Source organism: Alligator sinensis, unplaced genomic scaffold (assembly GCF_000455745.1).
Source record: "Alligator sinensis unplaced genomic scaffold, ASM45574v1 scaffold59_1, whole genome shotgun sequence".
Lineage (NCBI taxonomy): Eukaryota > Metazoa > Chordata > Crocodylia > Alligatoridae > Alligator > Alligator sinensis.
The window spans coordinates 2,365,115-2,382,375 of NW_005841878.1; positions in this window are offsets into that span (position 1 = coordinate 2,365,115).

The window sequence follows — 17,261 nt, forward strand, 5'->3', positions numbered from 1 at the left end:
TTTAAATAATTATTTATATTATGTGACTATGTCACCTCTTCATTTCTTTTCCTAGCTCTGTCACTGACTTCAAAGAGGTATTTTGTATGCATAGTTCTTGCATGTCTTCTGGGCTCTGGATTCAGCATCAGTGACATGTTCAGAGTCCTAAGGGGGGCAGGCTCTTAGGGCATCTATTCAAGTGCTCCAGGGTGGTGGTGGTGTAGGGGGGTGTCAGTGCTTAAATTAGAGCAGCTCTCAGAGCATTACATATTCACATATATCACATTTAATTACAATAGGTCCGCCTCATCGCATATATTCAGCATCCCATGCTTCAGAAAGGCAGAGGGGGCACTTTAACTAAAACTTATTCAACAAGCTTTAGTTAAAGTGCTCCCACCGCCATTTTGAAATGCAAGGACACTGAATACACGTGATGCAGAGGTTGCTGGAGCGCACTAATTAGCATGCTCCAGCAGACTCTGTTTGCTCTGATGCTTGCTATTTAGCATGTCACAGCAGAGCTCGGTCATGTGTGTAGGTGCCCTTAAGTAGCAGTGATGCTCCGAGGGAGGAGAATTCAGTCCTTTACTACATCAAATTATTCACTTAAGATTAATTTTACAAAATTGGCCTCTAATTTTCAGGTTATAAATATTTTGGGGGCTCATGAAGGGTCAAATGTTCAGAGGAGAGCTGAGCCAGCGCGAACAAAATCCAGGGGAGCTAGATGCTCCACTCATGGTCTGGCCTTTGCAAGTCCAATAACCAAAGAACTGAGGCACCCAAACCTAAAAGCCACTTTGAAAATGTGGTTCCTAGTCTCCCCCATGGGCTTCCCAGGGAATCAAACCAGTATTTGTTTGGGTTTTGTTCAGATTTGGGTTCAGCTGTGTTCAATTGGTTTGGGTTCAGTGTCAGTTCAAGCTACCAAAAAAAACTAAAACCAGAATAAGAAATAGGTTTTTTAAAACAAACATTAAAAAAAAATTTAATATTCATTTAATATTTATAAAAGTAATGTTCTTTTTTTAACATGACTGCACTTAATTTCAACTTTACATGACTTTGGCAGGGTTTTTGTGTTGTCAAGACAATTACTTTTTATGAACAATTTGTTTTAGCAACATTTTCTAATATCTGCTCTGTCACATTGGACCTGTATCCAATAGAAAGAACCCGAGGCCTGAAAATGTTCTTTCAACACTCACTTGTGTCGCTAGAGGCTGCCCTTATATTTTTTGCCAGTTGATATAGTTCAGGCATGGCATTTTTTTCAGTGATCCCAGTACTTTAATGTGTCTTCCTTCTTACTGAGATGTGGCTCATCTGTAATGACTTCAGATATTGCTTTATGTTTCTGGGGCCTTTCTTTCATTCAGATCTCATTTTCTCTCTGGAGATTTCATGAGCTTTAAGAAAAAAGTACAATTCATCATCTGTTCTTTCACTTTGACATGTGTGCCTTTGATTTTATATCATTGACTTGAACTTCTCAATAAAGCACTCTCATTTTTGTCTGTGCATTCGTTAAATGAAGTGTTGTCTTGACTTCCAATGTATGCAAAAGGAAGTCTCTCTCCTCTTCATGGAGATGACAATAGCAGAAACAAACATGCCCATTATTATTTCATTAATGCTCACTCATTGAGCAGTTAAGTAGTTGGCTTTGCAAGAGTGGGGAAAAGGTACAGGTCATTCCTGGCAGGATTAGTGAAGGGTTACATGAATGCCACCTTTTAAAACTATTTAGTTGCTCTAAATAATTTTATTTAGTAGGTTGTCAGAAGACAACCCAGCACAGGCAGCTCATACTCTTCTTCCCTCCCTTCCTGTTACATTTGTGGGCTGGTCTCCTTCAGTTCTCATTCTGTTCCCTTATAGTTCAGAGGGAATGTGCTACAAATAGTATTTGAGATGCCAGTTTTAAGGGACATAAAAGGCAATAAAAAAGGATTCTACAAATATGTCAAAAGTAAGAGGAAAACCAGAGAAACCATAGGTCCCTTATGGAATTTGGAAGGCAATCTAGTTATGGATGAAGCAGAAAAAGCTGAAATATTTTAATGCCTTTTTACTTTGCTGCCGACTGCACTCATCATCTGGTAGCTGCCCCTATTTGTGAAAACCAAAGACAGGGAAGGAGACAAACACCGCAATGTAATGGCAGAACAGGCTAGGGATTACTAAGCGAAGCTAAATGCTTTCAAGTTGGCAGGGCTGGATGGGATGCACTCTAGGGTACTGAAGGAATTGGCTGAGGTAATTTCTATTTCTCTTTGAGAACTTGTGCAGGCCAAGTGAGGTCCCAGATGTCTAGAAAAGGGCAAATATAGCCCCCATGTTTAAGAAAGGAAAGGAGGAGGATCCAGGAAACTACAGACCAGTCATCTGACCTCTCTACCTGGAAAGATCATGGAGCAGGTTCCTAAAGAATCCACTGTGAAGCAACTAGAGGAGAACAAAGTGATCAGGAACAGTGAGCACAGATTGCCCAAGAGTAAGTCAAGCTGTACCAAATTTCATTTTCTCCTATAATAAGGTGACTGTCCCTGTACTCTTCCCTACTCTTTGTGGGGCAGAGCAATTGATAAGATGAACTTGACCTTAGCAAGGCTTTTGACACTGTCTCATGACATTGTCATTAATAAGCTAAAGGAATACTGACTAGATGGGGGTTTGGTGACCTATTTATGGCTGGGGGGTTGGGAGGGGAGGACCAATTGATTTGATCCAGTCTGCTGGCTGCCACTGGGAGCCTGAGGAAGGAGGGCTGTACCTTGTGCTGCTCTGCTCTACTACAGCTGGGGCTAGCTGGGCCACACAGTGCACAGACTCCTCTGCTCCCCTGCATCCATACCCCATTTTCTCACCCAGCTTCCTATTGGCGCTGTGCAGTCCAGGCACCACTATAGCCTCTGGCAGCCTGGCAAGGGATTGGGCATGATGCAGTATGCCGAGTATCTGTTCTGCCTGCCCACCTGCCTGCTGCGATGAACTGCTGCCACTGTGCTGCACCAGGAAAGTCGAGGGTGGCTTCCCTGATCTGAGCCCCCTCCCTTCCCTGTAGCCAGTATGGATTAGTGGCACAGCAGTGGCTCATCACGGTGGGTGGGTGGGACAACCACTTGGCATGCTGCATCATACCCTGCTCTGTGTGGGCCCAGCAGCCAGTGGCCATGCTACCAGGACTATGCAGTCACAGTGCCAACAGGAAGCTGGGGAGGGGAGCGGGGGGGAAGTATTGATGCAAGAGGGAGGAAGGAATTTGTGTTCTGCATTGCCTAGCCTGGCCCTGGCTGTGGCAGGACAGAATGGCTTGGGTCGCAGCCCCCCTCCTCAGGTTTTTGGCAGCAGCTGGCACTGTGGCACTGGACAGAATCAATTAGCAGGATAGATACAGCTTGTGGACTGTATTTTGCTCACTCCTGGACTAGACAAAAGTGCTGTAGGGTGGATATATAACCAATTGTATTATTGTACTCAATGGGTGCATCTACATGTGTGCTTAACTGCGCAGTAGACTAATTTGCTGTGGTATAAAGCATCACAGTTTACATGTGTAATGCTATTAGACCAAAGCAAACTAATTTTCATCACTGTAAGATAGTGTTGGGGACACTACTATCTTATGGCAGTGAAAATAGCTGCACCTAAATGCATGAGTAAATGCTGACCCTGGGCATAAATTGTGCCCAGTAAGCCCAGGCAGCATGGGGCCAGACCTCTGCCTGCTGCCTAGCCACATGCTCTGCCCGCTCTTGTGCCCCAGGCAGCCCCTCTGCCATGACTTGGAGCCCAGGGCTGACCTCTGAGCCTGCTGCCAGCCCAATTCTGCTTTGCCCCAGATCAAACTACTGCGGTCCTGTGTACACATGTAAACACTTGCGCCCAGGAGCCATTACCTCAGTGAAGCGCAATAAACTCTGGTGCAGCTCACACCAAATTGAACATGTAGATGCACCCAATGAGTAGTTATCAATGGCTCAATGTCTAGTTGGGAGAGGTATCAAGTACAGTCCCACGACGTCCGACTTGGGTCTGGGATTGTTTAATGATTTGAAGGATGGGGTGGAATGCATGCTTAGTAAATTTGCATATGACACCACGTTGCAGAAATTGCACATACTCTGGAGGGTAGGGCTGGGATACAGAATTATCTGAATAGGTTGGAGAAGTGGTCCACAATCAACCAGATGGGACTCAACAAGGACAGATGCAAAGTCCTGCATTTGGACTTTGCATGCATAAATACAGACTGGAGAATGACCAGCTAGGCTGCTGTACTGCCGAGAAGGATCTGGGGGCTTATAGTAGAACACAAGCTGAATATGAATCAACAGTATGCTCTTATTGCCAACAAAGCCACAAACATCCTCAGTTATATTAACAGGAGAGTTACTTGCAAATCAAGGAAAGTGATTTTTTCCATTCTATTCAGCACTGGTAAGGCCTCATTTGGAGTACTGTGTTCAGTTTTGGGTCCCAAACTGTAAGAAGGGTGTGGACAGTTTGGGAATAGTTCAGCACAAAGCAACAACAATTTTTAAGGGCCTGAGAAGGATGACATGATCAAGGATCCTGGTTTTCTCTGATTTAAAAAAATCCCCAACTTTAGTTTTAAAAAAGTAACCCCAAATCCATATTTTTCCATGATTAAAATGAAATGCCACTAATCTATATCTATATCTATTAGTGATGTTTCATTCGGGCATGGAATTGCTGAAAAAATAGATTCTTATACAAAGCTCTGTTCACCCTTGTGCAGTCTCCTTTTCCCCACCAGTCCCTCAGTAAAATTAGTTGGCTTTCCATCTTTTGCCTTGAGACAGAACCCCCCCCTCCCCCACCTAATTTCAACCCTAGTTTTCTTGAATTTTGAATCCTTATTTCCCATGCTCTTTTTCTCTCCAAACATCTTACACAATTTTATTACAGGAAGATACTCACTTTGTATTTGTTATAGTAGTAAATGCTTCTCTTGCTCTCATCTTTGGTAAAATAGACCATAAAGGACTATTTGACAAAAAATATAATTGCATCCTTACTTGTTTTTATCATTAGGATGTGCATATCCACAACATACCATACTCTATTGATGCTGTCAGTGAATAACAAACCATAAATAGGATAATGGATATCCTCAGTACAATATCATTATTCAAAAACAAAACCTCAGTTATTCTGAGGATATTTTTTGGTATATCTGCATTTCCTCATGGATATGGCTTTCAGTGCTCTTTACTAGTCATTTTGTACTTAAAATTGATGACAGAGGTGTGCCTTTACTGTTGCCAGAACCACTAAAAACACATTCCCCTGTCTGCGGTACGTGACTTCCTCCCTATGCGTCCTAATACCATTTTCAGCTCAGTGATGCACAGTTCTTCTGAAATAGTCCTGGCCAAGTGGAAAGAAGGATGAGATGCAAGGCTGATGAAGTAGACTCCTAATTAAATGATTTAATTAATGTATGACTTAAGCCAAGGGAAAGGTGACTGGGCTTTGTCTCCTTACTGTTCTAGCCATAAGAGGCTAAATTTAGTAGGGCCTTAGGGTACCACAATGTGCACATTTTTGGCAGCTGGCCTTCAGGGTAGAATCCTGAATTCAAAATGGCACAAGGAACAGAAATGTATTTGACACCTTGCTCCTTTCCAGAGTTCAAGCGTCTACACCATGTCCCCTCCTTCCTGTGGAGGGCTATTCTCAAGCTTGCTGCCCAGATGGGCTTTCATGGAGACAGCCTGAGTCAGGCTGGATGAGGTGGTTGTGCCTGTTATTTATGTAACAGCCTAGTGGTTAGAGCAGTCATCCAGGGTGTGGAAGGTGCTGGTTCATTGCTTTCTTTAGGCTGACGTAGTTCAAAACCACATATTCTACCTCCTAGGAGGGTGCCGAACCCAAAGACCATAAGGTGGGCTGGGGGGAGAGCATTTTCCACCCCTCCTGCTCAAACTCTGCCAACATGAAACACAGCATTTAGTATTTGTGAAGCCAGAGAGCAGAGGCATAAAAGGGAGCATGGTCCTGTACCCTGGTGCTACTCACTGAGGCTGGGGGACCCCAGGGTTCTGGTCCCTACTCCAGGGGCTGGTTCTGAATTTCACATTCTCATGTCAAAACCTAGAGAGAGAGTCCTGGGAGCTAGGACTAGAGCCCATGACTCCCCACTCTGAAGCCAATGTCCTATGCACTGGGCTACAGAATCTGGCTTTCTCCCTCTGTCCGATTTTTTTTTTTTTTTTTGATGTCCCCCTGCACTCCATATCCAATGAATCTTGAATTCCTTTCTTTGTAGTGATGCATCTTCAGTCAGAGGGGTGGGGAGAAGGCTCCCATACAGATTAGGCTACAGTCTGAGGCTAAGGGTACCTCCCTGGCAGATAGAAGATATGAGCCTAAGTGGGTAATTGAACCTGAGTCTCCCACCTCCTGGGTAAGTGCTCTAAGTCCTAGGTATGAAAGAGAAGGTGTCTCTGCTGAGACTGAGGCTGCCTTTGCTGGCTGAGTTTTAAAAGTAAGTGATTAAGGCTGCTGACAGATGTAGAAATAAACCAAAACAGTGCCGTACCAGGAAAGGAATTGTGGCAGTTTGACCCAGCTCCCCAGCATCTGTATAGTGGGGTTTTTGGTGCTTTTATCTAATAGCTGATTCAATCCGGGTCAAACTGATGCGATGCCTCTTCTGGGCATGCGCTGCTCTTGGCATGGGGGTGCACTAAGCTGAAAGTAATGCACTGTTGATTCCCTCTCTTCCCACCATGTCTGTAAGCAGCCTAATACTGCATGCTATGAGGAACTTAAGCCTGAACTGGATCACAGCTCTAGACATGGCACTTTCATTCTGCCCCAGTCTTCTCCTGGATCTAACTCAAGGAGCTCCATTCCTCACTTTTCTTTGGAAATGTCTTCCCTTGAGTCCACTTCCAATTCCGCTGCCTTTTGGAAGAAGTATATGTACTAACTACCTGCCACCTACTAACTTCCAACAATTTGAACTGTACCTTCTGAGCTGCCCTCCTGTGAGGAAGGTGAAAAAAAAACAACCTATCCCATCCTGTCCAGGAACAGAAGGAAAAAGGGTAAATTTACTTCCAGCTCCAAATAAGGGAAATATTGTAATATTCACAGCAGGCCACAGAACTTTATTTTGTACTAATCCTAGGTGTGGGAAGTTGGTAATTGCAATAAACCAAGTCAGTGCCTGCAACCCTGCCACTGATTGTTCTCAAAGGAACCTTAATATAATGCAAGGGCACATCAACACAGCCACTATTCAAGTAAGATGAGTCTCTTGTGGCCTCTTGACAGCACTCTTGCTAGATGCTAAGGGCGGCCAGTGGGAAAGCTTTCCTTTTCCTTGTATTGAACTGTTGCCCACAGATCATGAGATGCTCACTTTGAGCACTGAATGTGGCAGTAATTCAGTTCTCGTGATGACATGGAAGTTGGCAGAATGAAACTGGGACTGTAAAATCTCAAAATATTTTCTTTTTTTTTTCATGTTGTCTTGATTTGTCTTTGTCTATCCAGAAAAAAGGTCTTTGCTAGTAATCTCTGAAAGCAGAATAATGCCAAATATAATTTTGTGAACTAGAGTGTATTGCATTTTAAATGAAGCAAAGAACTGCATTGTAAGATCAAATAAGTACTGGACTTTGTATAATTGCTTCAAACAAGCATGTAAAAAAAATGCAGTGTTTCAGGATATCCTGTAAAATCAACCTTCCTGGAAGTTTGTCATGAGTCAACAGTGGATAATCATCTCAAGTGCATATTATAGGCCTTTTTCCTATCTGAAAATATCTAATGTAAAAAAAATCAGAAGTAGCAATCATAGTATTTTCATTATTTGTAGCATCTGTAGCCACTGTCAAATTAGGATCTCATTTTGCTATGTGCTTGTCCTATCATGAGATCATCCATACCCCTACAGTTTACAGGTTAATGGCAAGATGCAATGAGTAGATGAAATAGGCAGACGATTGAAGAGAACGGTAACAGGTCGGGTCGATCCAGGGGCAGTAGTGTGGATGCACCCCCCTTTCAGTAGACCCCACCACAGGGGGGACTTTTTTTAAGCCCTGAAGCAAGTTAAAATACCTCCTTCTGCTCAATGGCATGTCCCTTTCCGTCCTGTTTTCTGTCCTTTGCCCAAATCTGCTGGTGTCTTCAGCTGTCTCTGGGGGCAGGGACAGGAGGAGCTCCAGAATTGCTCTTGTCCAGTCCAGCTGGGTTCAGCCAAAGCCAAAGGAAGCAGTGCACAGGTTCTTTCTCTTTGCCCAGTCCCCCAGGGTGTTCCCCGCTAGCCCAAGAGCATGCCCCAGGTAAGGGAACCTGCCTTCTGCTGGTGCTGTCTCTTCCTGAGACTGATCTCACATGCAGCTCAGCTGTGGTGGGGCAGAGTGGCTCTGGGATTCCCCTTAAATCACCTAGAGACCGCAGCAGTGGGTGGAGGAGTTGGGGAAGAGAAGGAGATAGGAAGGAACGTGTTGCTTAGATTGGAGGAGAAGGAAGGGGGCGGCGGGGAGGAAGATATTTATCTGCTTGAGGGAACTTAAAAAAGTCCCCGTTGCTGTTCCTGCAGTGACGTCTGCCCGCCTTTGGTGAGTGAGGTGGGAGGAGGGGATGTGGGAGCAGGGATGCAGCCACCCCTGCAGCATGCATCACTGCTCCTGCACCCCCCTCTTGTGAAATTATGGATCCACCCATGGTAACAGGGATATAATTTAGGGACCCTGGCTGTGTGTGCAGTATTATGTACCATCTGCCTACCTGGTATAAAATAGCTCAATATTTTTGAAGTACCACAACAGAGACATTGTTTAAGGAGGGACATGTAGTTAGAGCAAGATATGTGTTTTGGACCTGTTGAATTACAGAAGTCCTTTATGCTGTTTCATACAATTTTGAATTATGCATGTAAGAAAGCAAAATAATTTCCTTTTATGAGACAAGGGGAACCTGTCACCACTGGATCCACACAAGGCACAGATCCTGATTGTTATACCTCTGGGTTGGGGACCAAACACTAACCGGCAGGAGAGAGACTGAATGGAAGGTGGGAAGGACAATATTTATTGGCAGAGAGAGATGAATAAGAACAAGGAAATGTGTTGGGTACAGGGGAAACATAAAAGAACCAGAGCTACGGGGAAGGCAGAGGAGGTAGCTTGCAGGCAGGACAAGTTAGAGCAGGGGTTCTTAACCTTGTAGCCTCAAGACACCCCTAGATAGATGCAAGGCACCCCTGGGTAGGCTTAAGGTTCCCCTCATAAAATGCAGGCTCTTAGTTTTCACTTGTTTTTTGACTATAGAAAAATAATAGAGTAAGTTTTCTGTTACAAAGAACTCAGAAAACCCCCAGCAAGTCCAAATGTTTCTAGCAATATGAATTTCTACTTGAAACCTCTGGGTTTATCTTGTGAATCACGTTTGCCCATGTCACGGTGCTAATACTGCATGGCACCCTGCAGCACCCTTGCAAGACTCTCAGGGCACCCTGATTGAGCATCACTGAGTTGGAAGATGAAAAGGAGAGAGTGACTGAAGTTGTAAAAAAACCCCCCCAAAATAAAACCCAATGAACGAAACAAAAAACCCCCCAGGGGAGTACAAGTAGGTTATGGCAGGCAGGAGGAAACAAGAGTATAATGAAGGAAGAAGGGAGAAATTCTTCTTGCCAGGGCAAGGAGAGATTAAGTGGAGTCTTTTTCCTAGAAGGTTTCTGGGAGTCCTGCATGTTTTATGTGCACTGAAGTAAAATGTTTAAGCCGAAATGATCACATGCTAATTAAGGCAATACTGATGTTCGTAGGAAACAAGCAGCTATCACCAACATTTTCATTGGGGATTTCCAAAATGTACAGGGTCATCACTGAGGTTTCCTTAGAATAGCTTTTCACAACTATCAGTCCTCTGATAGAACAGATTAAATTAAACCGCAAAATTTCCCTTACTTGCATCAGAAAAACCCATTTTCAAGCCAAGGTATCGCTATATGTAGAAAACCCCTGAATTTTGCAATGCCCTACGTAAATCATCATTTATTGCACTTTTATCTTGTTGGATTTGTGGTAGTGGCTTTCCCCATATGCTTCCTATTCAAAGTTTTTTGAACAGTATTCATTCGTTTACTTAAAACACTCAGAAGAGGACATGATGAATGATCGTCTGAGGGCATTATGAGTTGTTCTGAGTTACCTTGAAGTGCCGAGTAACATAGGACAAGATTATGATACCTTCAGCTTATTCTGAGTAATGCTATACATCTTAACCAGCTCCATTTACTTCAAATGGCTACCCCCTGAGTAAAGTGCTACTTAGTGTGCTTTAGTCCCAGAACCTAGCCCCATTGGAAGTGGGAGGCCAGGGCAAATGTGGTCACATGCAAATGCGCACACATGTGCTCACATGCCCCCCCAAATAATTTATTTTCTCTCTCCGCCAATACCTAGCCCTAAACTGATAATATATGACACAGCAGCCCTTAATATGTCCTGAAACCTCCTTTCCATGAGCTGCATCAAGTTTATTACAGCAAGTGAGGAATCAAAAAAATTAGTAAAAGGTTATGTAACTAACACTAGCTTTTTTTTCTTTGTAAATGCTTTCGTTGAAAAGAGTCATAAGCAACTGGTGAACATATAGTCAGATCCTATTTGTCAACATGTGTTGTTTTACAGTCAGAATTACGCTATTATGCTATTAGGTTATTAAATGCTACAAATAATAGCAATAATATGTTAATAAAATACAAGAAAGCTCAAGGGGCTGTACTGTACGTAACAGTTGGTGCTGCATGAGGATATACGTACAGCAAGACTGGGTGACACAATTTTCTAAAAAGTCTATCAATTTTCTAGAGTCACAACACAGCTTGTTCTGAACTATTCCTAATAACAATGATACTGTGAGGTCTTCTGTCTGTCCCTCTCTGATTCCATATAAAAAAAATGACTTGTAAACCAAGCAAGCTTGACATGAAATGAATGAGATAATTAGAATGGCATGCACAATGCCATTTCTATAGTAATTTCTCAGAGCTGAAATGTAATTCAACTGCAATGACTTCCCATTGAGTTTGGAATTTTGATTCATTTGGATATTCCTCACAGAATAATGGAAATACAGAGCTGCAGGGGAGGTTTATGAGTCATTTTGTCCAGCACTTGCCTGGTCAGAAGCATCCCCCCACTGTGGTAAAATGAACAATGTGATCTTTTATTGCCAAGTGTCCAGAAAAGTGCACTTATGGTCTCTGAAGAGAAGGGACTTTGCTCCCAGCAGCCATCTTATATTATATTAGTGCAGGAATTAACAGTAGCATAACAATAGGTGGGTCAATGGGGCACAAGCCCTGGGTGCTGCCTAAGCAGGGGTGCCAGAATGGAGCTGTAGAGCCCGCCTCTTCCCCACACCCTACACCTTCCCTGCACTGGCTCTAGCTCCACTAGTGGGCAAGTGCTGCAGGGACAGCGGCTTGAGGTTGGCTGCTGCTGTCACCTCCTTTTTTGCTGCCAAAAAACAGTGTATTTTTGGCCATTTGATGCACATCATCTCTTTTTTTGCCACTGACCTCTTCCTCGGTAGCTGTAGATCTTCAGTCTCTGCTCCTGTGCTGCTCTCTCCTTCCATGCGTCGGCCCTCCCAGCTGCTCCCTGAAGACATAGTCTTGGCCAGTTGCACCTCTGGGGATTAAGGATACTGGAGGCACAGCTCTGAGGAATAGACAGAGATTGCGATGGAGCCAAGTTCAGCAGCATAATTTCCTTAGTCATGGGTTTAGAGTGAGACTTTCAGAAGTGGTATAGGAGCATGATTTCTGATTTGTGCTCCTGAAAAATGAGGGTGCTTTTGAAAATCCTACCCAAAGATCTCATTGCAAATCTAAGGTAAATTCCTGTAGGCATATCCCCCAACCCAAAGGCATAACAACCAGGGTCTGTGTCAGATGCCCCTTAACTCACAGCAGTATAGAAGGAGATCACCTTGAATCATTCTTTCTTACATGCACCATGCAACAATGGTGGCAGGTACTGGGCAGTAGCTGTAGCGGCTACTGTTCTTATATCCCTCTAGTGGGTGACCATAGCACCTCTTGTTATGCTACTGCCCTAACATTTTCCCATTACATGTAAGAAAGAATGATTCAAAGTGATCTCCACTGACTTTCTTGTGTCTGGAGGATACATAGAAAAGAGGGAACTTTAAATCAAAAGAACTTGGCCTTTTTCCCAACAGAAACTATAGAAACTACCTGCCTTCTGCACAATTCATGTCCTGAGCTCTACCTGCATTGGTTTTGGAGGACAGGCAGGTCAGGTTTTGGAGCAGCCTAGCTTGTATTCTATTGAAAGTGGTGGGGAATAACCATTTTGAATGATGGTTAAAATTCATTTGAGCATTATGAGGCTTTAAGAGATTATTAGAAGGTCTTATGTCATACTGTTTATAGAGCTGACCAGAAGCCTAAACTTCCATTTTGTGGCAACTTTCACTGCTCTGAATCAGGCAAAGCTGTGACTTGAACCTGAGTCTCTCACATTTCAGGCCAGCATCCTAATTACTAACTGTCCTTTTCCTCTAGACCCATAAAATTTACTGGCAACCACATACATTTTGGCAAAAGAGTTCTAACCACGTCTAATTGTAAGTGCCTTAGAAATACTGAAAGGGCTGGCAACTCTGTAGTTGACGAGCATGCATATAATTATTTAAATATCAAGAAAGACAAGAGAAAAATCTCTTTAAAAGTTCCATAAATGTTGGAGGTAAAACATAGAATTGTAGATTTGGTAGGTCATTTAGTACAACCCCTAGGACATCTACAGGTTGTACTATTCCTTAACTATTCCAGACAAATGCCTATCCAGCTTCTTCTTGAAAATCTCCACTGAAAGATTCTATAACTTGCCTTTGTTCAATTGTCTTCTTGTTCTTCAGTTAAGACGTGTTTTCCTGAGATGTAATCCAAATCTGCTTTACTGCAGTTTAGATGCATTGCTTTGTGCCCTGCCCTATGTGACAAGGGAGAAGAATTTTTCTCCTTCTTCATGACTGCTTTCAAATATTTGAAAATGGCTATCATTTCTCCCCTTGTTATCCTTTTCTCAAATTTCTTTAAACTTTACTTGTACGGCTTCCATTTTCAATCCTTTGTCATCTTCATTGTCCACATCTGGTTCCTCTTCAATTTGTATGTATTTTTCTTAAAATGCAGAACTCTGAACTGTGCGCTGTACTCTAGTGGTGGCCTAACCAGTGCTGAACAGAGCGGCACTATCGCTTCCATGCAATGCTCCTATTAACGCACCCCAAAATACATTTGCTCATTTGCAGTTGCATCACATGCTGACACACATTAAGTTTATGATCCAAAAACTGACCCCAGATTCTTTTCAGTGGTGCAAGCACCTGGCCTATTAATGTCTATGTGTACACTTGGTTTTCTTTCCCTCAGGGCACGTCTACAAGTGCAAATAAGCACAACTAAGTTTAATGTTCATGAAATTAGTTTCGGCAGGTGTCTACACATGCAGAGACTTGGAACTAAAGTTTGTCCTAAGTCCCTCCAGTCCTGCCATGTGCCCCTGTGGCTAGCAGGGGGATCTTTAGCTTCCAGACACTTGGCTGCCAGCACCTGACAGCCATGTTGATGCCAGACCCAGCCACTAGCACTTGGCAGCCATCTTGAAAGCTGGGATCCATGGCCAGCCCCTTTCCTGCTAGGAGCCGTATGCCCAGCACAGGGGTAGGAAGCACCAGCTCCCTCCCTGCCCACCTTGCCTCCCCAAGCCAGGGCTGCCTCTGCCCCTGCCAGCGATGCCCATCACCCCACTGCTGTAGTCCAGGCCCTGCCAGCAGTGCCCAGTGCTCCACGCTGCTGGCCATGATGCCCAAGCCCCAGGACAGCCACACACCTGCCAGCAGGGGCCAGAGCACTGGATGCAGGAGGCCCTGTCCCACCCCATCCTCCTGCACTTGTCACTCCAGCCCACCTGCTCTGCTGCCCAGACACCCCTTACCCTAGGGAGGGCAAAATATGGCCTGTGGGCCAGATCCAGTCCACCAGGCCATTCTATCTGGCCCAAGGGGCCCCTAAAAAATTTAGTAAATTAATATTTATTCACTCCTGGCAGTCTGTCAAAGCTGACAGGAGCCAGGGGCAGTAGGACCCAGAAGGAGCCCTCAGCAGGCTTGAGCAGGCCAGCCCTGCCCCACCCCCAGCCAGTTTCCTGCTTTCCTGCCCCGCCCTGCTTCAGCACTATGTAGCTCCAGGCTGCTTCGCTGGACTGTGGAGCATGGGACTGTGCCAGTACAGGGGTGTGTGTGTGTGTGTTCATAGGATGAGTTCCACATGCACACCACACCATACACATGTACCCACACTCCCCCTTGCACTGCCATACACAAAGCCCAGCCACCCTCCCCACACACATAACCCCCTACAAACCCCATGTTCACCCATACCCCACATATCCACACACACACCTACATGCTCCCTCACCCCACATACCCACACACCCACAACCCCCCCACAAATCTATACCCATGCCCCCCCCACCCAGCAATATACAAGAGTAATACTTCATTTTAAGCTATTATGCAATCACCTCTATGTATACTACACAAACACATGTAAATTGGGACAAAAATATTTTTTGAAATCAATAAATGAATCTTGTAGATGTTTGCTTTTTAGAATATAATTTAGTATTTTTCTGGTTCTGAGATGGCAAAAACCTTTGCTGAAAAGAGTATTTCCTGGGGCAAGGGGAGGGACTTCTGGTGGCAAAGGTCAGGGGCTAGGGGGCAGGACTTCCCGTCACAAGATGGTGACCAGGGGGTGGGGTACCTGTCAAGGAGTGGTGCTACCCATGTGGCCCTTGACAGCTTGCCAAATCTTGGTAAGTTTCCCTCCGCCCAAAATAATTGCCCGCCCCTGCCTTACTCCCTACCCATCCCCATCACTACTCTCAGGACATGCATATGGGTGAAAGAAAAAAGCTTTATTCCCCTCACAACTCCTACTCCTATCTCTCCCCACTTCCCCCTCAACAAACTGAGTCCTCATCTCCCCTCTCTTCCCACCAAACATAGCCCCCTCCCTTTCAGCACACAATACCCCTCCACCACCCTCCCCATTCATCCCTAATAAAAACCCCTCTCCCCAGTGGCAAAACTATTTCTAGCAGTCTGTCTTCAGGTGCCAGAGTGGGAGACTGTGGGGTGGGGGGCCTTAGAAGCAGAGTCTAGGGGCAGGTGCCCAGCATCCTGGTGTGGGCCATTCCCCAATGGTTCTGGGGGCTGCGGCAGGTGTCAGGCTCATGTGCAGCCCCAGACACTACTCCCCCCCGGGCCACCTGAATGCAGTGTCCCCTGAAGATGGACCCTCTGCCTTCTCATCTATGTGGGTTCAGGGTGAGCGGTGGGGCTGGTCCCAGGTGGGTGGCAGGGAACCTGGGGTGGGGGCTGGGCCAGGTGCTGCAGCAGCCAGGAGGCATTGGATGGCATCCTCCCAGGCCTTGGCTGGTTGCAGGGTGGTGGGCAGGACTTGGGCCCTGTGGGGCTTTGGTTTGGGTCTGGGAAATGGTGGCCATGGCCACCAGGGCCAGGAGGATGTTGAGGGCCTGGTGGTCCATGTTCTCCAGCTGCCAAAGCTGCTCCAGGCACTCATGCTCCAGAGCCTCCATGTGGGCCCAGTAGTCCCACTGCACCCAGTAGCATGCCCCGCTTGGGCAAAATCCTTTGCCCAGATGGGCCTGCTCCTGCACCTCCTGGCCCTGATCCTACGCCTCCCACTCCTCCACCACTGCCACCAGCTGCTGAGCAGGAGCATCTGATCCTTGGTCCGATGCTAGTGCAGGAGGCGCGTGCAGTGGGCTCCAGTGGTGGGTGGCAGTAACCCTGAAGCGGCAGCACTGTTGGCACCGGAGGGCTCTCCCTGTGTCCTGTTGTTGGCCCTGCAGAGGTAACAGACAGAAAACTTTTGTGAGACTTTTCAAAAATTCAGAGATAAGATGCTCTGTACCAGGGGCTGTGTGCTGCCTGGCATCAGATCAGGGGTCAGCTGTGCACAGGTGCTCACTGACCATGGTAAGCTAGTTGGGAAGAGTAGACCCAGGCAGCCATGGGTCGAGTCCCACATCCCCACATGTTCCCATGGGGCTGGTGGGCTGCTGGGTGTTGGTCGTAGACAGATTGCCTCCCCTGTCCCCTTCCCAGGCTGGGACAGGCCAGGCTTCTGGCAGCATGCTGTGGCTCCAGACTCTGCTCTGCCACCTCTCTCTCTGCAGGCCAGCCACTCTGCTGAGTTGCTGCCCAGTCCACAGAACCCCGGTGTGGGGCGTGCAGGACTCCCAGACCACTGGGTGAGGGGCTGGCCTTGCCCCCACCCTCACCATAGGGAACCTCTCTTGGGAGACACCCTGGGGCTGCCCAAGTGTGCCCCTGCTGCATGTGCCCCAGGCAGTGCATGATGAGCTATTTGTACAGGCAATGGGGTGCTCAAGCCACTACACCCTGCTGCTGCTGATCCTCCTGATGCCCTAGGCACATCTGCACTCCTGGTTTGGGACCCTGAGCTATGACAATGCAGGGACAAGTCTGGGCTGCCCTGTAACCTCCATTTTCAAATGGAGGGCTAACTGTTGCAGTGCTACATGTTTCTACCCCCTGCTGCCAAGGAGGCCATTGCTTCAGGCATTGGTCCTTTCCTTGGCATGTGAGAGGCCTCTGCCACCCAGCTGCAGGGACATGGGCTGCTGAATAAAGTTCTGAAAGCCTCTTTGTGTGCTGTGGTGGGTGGGGAAATCTGGGGGCAGGGGAGTGCAGGTGGGCCAGGCAGGGAAGGGGACAGGGGCAGAAGATGGGGCAGGGAGAGGGCAAGGGCAGAGGCTGGGAGGGTCCTCCCCCCAGCTCAGGACTTACCTTGTGTCAAGGACAGGTGAGGCTGGCAGCTTAGCACAGACCTCCCTGTTGGCAACAGCAACTGGCTACACCTGGTGTTCACAGCTCGCAGTATATGGTGGGTTGGTGACTGACCAGGCTCCTTTCTTCCCACCACTCCCCCCAGGAGGGGCTGGCACTGGTGGTGGTCAGCAGTGTCCTGCCTGGCTGCTCCTTGTGGTTGTGGCTAGGGGTGTGGAGCTGTGAAGGCAGTCATCTCAGGGCTACCTGAGCAGCTACTGGGTGCAGCAACTGGGCAGATGGGTGGGACAGTGTGCTGAACACCTGAGGACTCCTGCAGTAAGGTGGCACCACTGGAAGGGTAA